Source organism: Montipora foliosa, chromosome 10 (assembly GCF_036669935.1).
Source record: "Montipora foliosa isolate CH-2021 chromosome 10, ASM3666993v2, whole genome shotgun sequence".
In the NCBI taxonomy this organism is placed as follows: Eukaryota; Metazoa; Cnidaria; class Anthozoa; order Scleractinia; family Acroporidae; genus Montipora; species Montipora foliosa.
This window is the reverse complement of record NC_090878.1, coordinates 18,322,305-18,327,304: the sequence shown is the minus strand read 5'-3', so window position 1 is coordinate 18,327,304 and position 5,000 is coordinate 18,322,305. Positions and strand designations below refer to the sequence as shown.

The window sequence follows — 5,000 nt, the reverse complement described above, 5'->3', positions numbered from 1 at the left end:
TGTTAGGAGCAATGGGACAATCAACTGTCTGGATAACAGACATTTTATCTCGTTCCTTATTTCAGAACTGCCTCATTGATTTGAACAATTTGATCGATTACAGGATCGATTATGAAATGACTCAGTGTTCTTTATTTTTCATTTGTCGTTTAAATGCTTCTCCTAATAACTTTTGAGTTTCTACTCTGCTCACCTTTTTCGTTATAGAGGACTATTTTATCGAGGGCGTCGATAATGTCATAACCACATCAATCATAATTGCGCAGAGTCATTTCTTGGCCTCAAATCAATCTGCATCCATTTGGAACGACAGTGGTAATTAAGTTGCTCGTTGTTTCTCAACGCTGTCTAATAACAAGAACAAGTTATTTTATGCTTAATAAATTGACCAGTTCTGATTACTTTTTACTTACTTCCTGTTGTTTTCTCTTTACTTTGAATTAAAGCTAACAACTTTATTTTCTGAATGAAACTGAATTAAGTGATCACGGTCATTCAGTTGTGAGTGGCACACGCACGCAAAAGATCCACCGCTTATCCCTTAACTTATTTGCAGTGGTGTTCATCATTATTCCTGCTCAACTGATATCGATTGTAAAGAGGAACATTGCAAGGTAATTAGTAATATTAGCTTGCTCCAACGGTGTAATAAATTATTTGTTTGTTGTTTGATCGACCTAAACTGCCCTCTATTCTTTCCTTGTACCCTCGAGAAAGTAAATGCTGTATATCTTGAAATTTTTTCTGAATGAAGAGGTTTTTAGTTTTCTCATTGGCTGAGATTCAAAAAGGAGCTCGGGGGAGTTACGTATGAAGCAAATGATGAGTAAGAATGCGTTGAAGAATTCAGGCAGTGTAGTTGAAAATCGATTGGTAGAACTTAAGGCCGCTCATAGGCGGGGGATTTGAACTCAGATCAGTTTTTCTGTTCAAATGCGCGGCCCCAGGGAAGTCATCCTGTGTCAAAAAAGTGCAAATTCCTCACCCCACTGGAGCATTATTGTTGGTCAAAAGAGTGCAAATTCTCCAACCCCATCTTCCTCCCAAAAATGCATAGGTAAAAAAGAACAGAAGAAATAGGGACAGAAATAATACATTTTATTTTTTAAAAGGTAACAAAGCAATGACTTCAAAATGTAGCATCTGCTATAATGGAAAATTGTCATGTAAATCCATAGTTCATCTGGAAAGTATATTAAAATTTTTAGGACTGTCTCAACTGATACTACTAAACAAGACAGTTCAACAGGGAAATTCTGTTATCTTTTCATGACCTGTTATGCTACTTTTGTTTACTTGAATTGCCATCCTTTTATTGCTCATGGCCATTATTTATATTTCATCACTAAGACAACAACAAATATTACAGCTCTCGCCGTACTGAACAAGAACCTAGATATTAAATTTAATTAAATACACTTATTATGCTTATGATTTCAATCAAGCATACACAACTTGAACGAAGAAAACTCGTGAATATTCAAACATATGCAAAAAATATGCACCAGAACACAACGAAAACAAAAGATTTTCTATTGGATTACATGTTACATCTCAACCTTGTTAAAATATATAGAGCAGATTCACTCACCACGCAGAGAATCGGTTTGCTCCTAGTTACTTCTGGGTAATTCCAAAACAACGGTACTATTTTTCAGTCTTTCTCGGTCAATCAAGATGGCGGTCAGCCAAGATGGCGTCAGTGGACCCCACTCTTCTAACGGTTAAAGTCAAAAGTCCCGACCGCCGGAACTCAACGAATGATCAAAAGTCCCTACAATGGGCAGACTTGTAACGTCAACTCCCCCTCCTATTCCCCCCCCCCCCCCCCTTAACATTGATAGGTGGATAACGTGAAGCTTTGTGCTTTTTTTGCTGCCACTCCATTGCACGTGATTACATGCACAACGACTTCAATAAGCGTTTTCTGCCCAACTTCAACATCACTCGTGTCGAGGAATACAGGCAAAAAACGTCACAAAAGTGCCCCCAAATGCTTCTCTTTAAGTAAAGATTAACTGCTGCATTTACCCAAAGCTAAAAATAACGCTAAGCTTTATCCTTATCTTGTTGTTGAAAATAGACTTAGTTTTTTTTTTTTTTTATTTTTATTTTTTTTTAACTTAATTGACCACTCCCCATAGGGGCCACACTGCCTCCTTAAAAGGACACTTCGTGTCAGATGTCAAAATTGGCGTGCATCTAATGAAAAACCTTAAATAACAATGACCAAAACCAAGTTTTTACGAGCCCGCGAGACTGAGCACCCCGAGAAAACCATTGTTTTTACGAAAACTGCTAGTCAGCAGCCTGGTTCTGGTCATTGCTGTCTAAGTTTTTCCGCATCTATTTCGGTGCATTTCTGGACATAAAACCAGTGAGTCCTTGACGTCATTTTCTCCTCGATCCATATCCCTCAAGATTTTTAAGCATTAAATAGGAAAATTCCAGTTAAAATAAGCATGTGTCTGTGTGAAATCAAGGCTTTAAAACTTGGGTCACTTAGTGTTTAGTGAACATAGCCTATGCAAAGAAATAGAAGAATAGATTTTTTGGTCAATTTTACGGTAGCACTTCAATAATATGAACGAGGAATTTATGGGTAATGAACGAGTTCTTATTCATTAACTCGCTTGCTTCCTGTTGTTTTTTATATACTTTATATTAAAGCAAGGAAGTATGACGCTATTGTTTTAACGTTTATTTTACAAAGTGGTCACGGTTATTCAGTTGTGACTGAAGCACGCACGCAAACAATCTACCGATATTGCTTATTCATTGATTTGCAGCTGGATTCCTTGTTGATGCTTACCCTGTTTCAACGAGACTATTGCAAGGTAAGCTTAATTGAATATTCTCGCCTAATGTGTGTAGTTAATTATTTCTTTGTTCTGTGATAGAACTATCCTGCCTTCTATTATTTACTTGTACATCGAGAAAGTAAGTTAATTTAAGTCACTTACGTCTATAGCTAGATGAAGTAGAGTAAGTTTCAGTTTCTTATCGGGTTAGATTCATCAAAATGGAGGGTTTGACGAAGCAAAAAATGAATGCCTGAGAATGCATTTAAAAATTCTGATTCTGTTATGCCTCTTCGTCTTAAAAGTCACACTCAAAGCTAAGCAAGACCACAGCTTCATATATTTGAGTTCCTTTTGCAAACTTAAACCTCGCGAGACTAAACCGTCAGTTGCTGGGAGCAATGAAGCAACCAACTATTTGTATAGGTAATCGCATGGGGCCGAGTAAAATTAAGGATTAATATCACGCGTGTTTTCAGAAGTTGCTGAAATTGCCCGAGTCGCGCAGCGACGAGGGCAATTTCAGCAACTTCTGAAAACACAAGTGATATTAATCCTTAATTTTACGAGGACCCATTGCGATTACTTGTTAATAACATAGAGGGCAAAAATTTCTTAACACTGTTGAGGCACCTCGAAAAACAGACAGCTAAGCGGAGTTAAAACACTCGTTCGCTCGGAAGCAAAACAACTAACAAACAGACAAGCAAGTCAACTTGTTCTTTGCGTCCAAAACGAGTATAGATGATTGTTATTTACAGCCACTCGAGAGGAAAATACGAGTTTCATTCCTGAACAACAGTAACAACGATTAAACCAAATGTTAAGCTTCAATTTATTTTATTCACCTGTGCTGTAGAGGTTTTTACCACTTGCAAATACGCATCCGTAAACATAGCAAACGGTTTGTCCAAAGAAATCCACCAAATTTGAGTTACTCGTTCCTCCCGTCAATGGCAAATTGTTCTGTGACCTTTTTTGTTGAGCTGCAAGATGTCGTGGTAAACTGAAAGCCCTTGACGAAAGGAATCATTTTGTTTTTCAACCACACAATCCCGCTACGCCGGGCGCCATGTAAGTCGATCCAAGTTTTAAGCTTTTCATGACAAAAATCTTTTGCCCTTCTTCTTGTCACTCGAAAATTCAAATTCCAGATCATCTTTTAAAGCTAGTTCTTAATCTTTATGCCTTTTCGGCGAATGCAGCGCTAATTAAAAGACAAACTTCGATGAAGACGAAGTTGTTTTGCTCAAACAGAAGAAACCAACTGAATGTGGAAGAGGTACGTTCAGCCAATCAGGAGCGAGAATTTTTGGCGCTCGACCAATTGTGAGCGAGTAATTTTGCCCTCTTCTCAAGCAAAATTAAGAAAAAATACCCTCTTCATTGACCAATCAGTATCCAGCAATTTTGCCCTCTATGTTATTAGGATATAAACAGTCATCGTTCCGTAAAGAACTGCCTCATAATTTGCACAGTTTCATCGAGTATAAAATGACTTGGTGTTCTTTATGTTTTATTTGTCATTGAAATACCTCTCCTAATAACTTACTAATTGGAGTTGCTTGAGAATGTTGTAACCATGACAATCGTAATTCGGCAGGGTCGTTTTTTGGCCTCACATGGACCAGTCCGCATCCATTTGGAACGACAGTAGTAATTGAAATGCTCGATGTTTCTCAACATTGTCCGATAACAAAGTCATTTTATGCTTAATAAACCAGTTCTGATTACTTTTTGAGTGAACATATGATCCTCGCCGGCAGTTATGAACGCAATTTTAGCAATTCCGTAACAGTCGGAAGAGGAGCCTGAAAATTCAAGACTTCATCGGGGTTTGAACCCGTTACCTCCTTGAAGACTTGAATTTTCAGGCTTCTCTACCGACTCCACGCAATTGCTAAAATTGCGTTCATAAAAGCGAGGATCATAGCTTCACTTGACTTCATATCCGCGTTTCAATATATGATTAATTTCTTATATCATTCGTTGATTACTTTTTACTTGCTTCCTGTTGCTTCCTCTGTACTTTGGTTAAAGCTAACCCCAACTCTGTCAGTATTTCTGTTATGTATATTTTCTGAATTAAACTGAATTAAGTGATCGCGGTCATTCAGTTGTGACTGACGCACCCACGCAAATAATCCATCTCTCTTTAACTTATTTGTAATGGGATTCATTTTTCCTTCTCAACTGGTT

General features: G+C 37.7%; 2 protein-coding genes across 2 annotated transcripts in view; one reads left to right on the top strand and one right to left on the bottom strand.

Annotated features, from left to right (window-relative positions):
- LOC137972582 (ER membrane protein complex subunit 1-like) overlaps positions 1 to 5,000 on the bottom strand; it is a 164,335-nt gene that overhangs the window by 34,075 nt on the left and 125,260 nt on the right. The gene's annotated exons all lie outside the window — the stretch shown is intronic.
- Positions 1 to 5,000, top strand: part of LOC137972389 (uncharacterized) — a 28,990-nt gene that overhangs the window by 5,576 nt on the left and 18,414 nt on the right. The window contains exon 3 of the mRNA XM_068819089.1: positions 2,790 to 2,837. The gene's annotated coding sequence lies outside the window, so the exon portion shown is untranslated. The remainder of the gene's footprint in view (positions 1 to 2,789; positions 2,838 to 5,000) is intronic.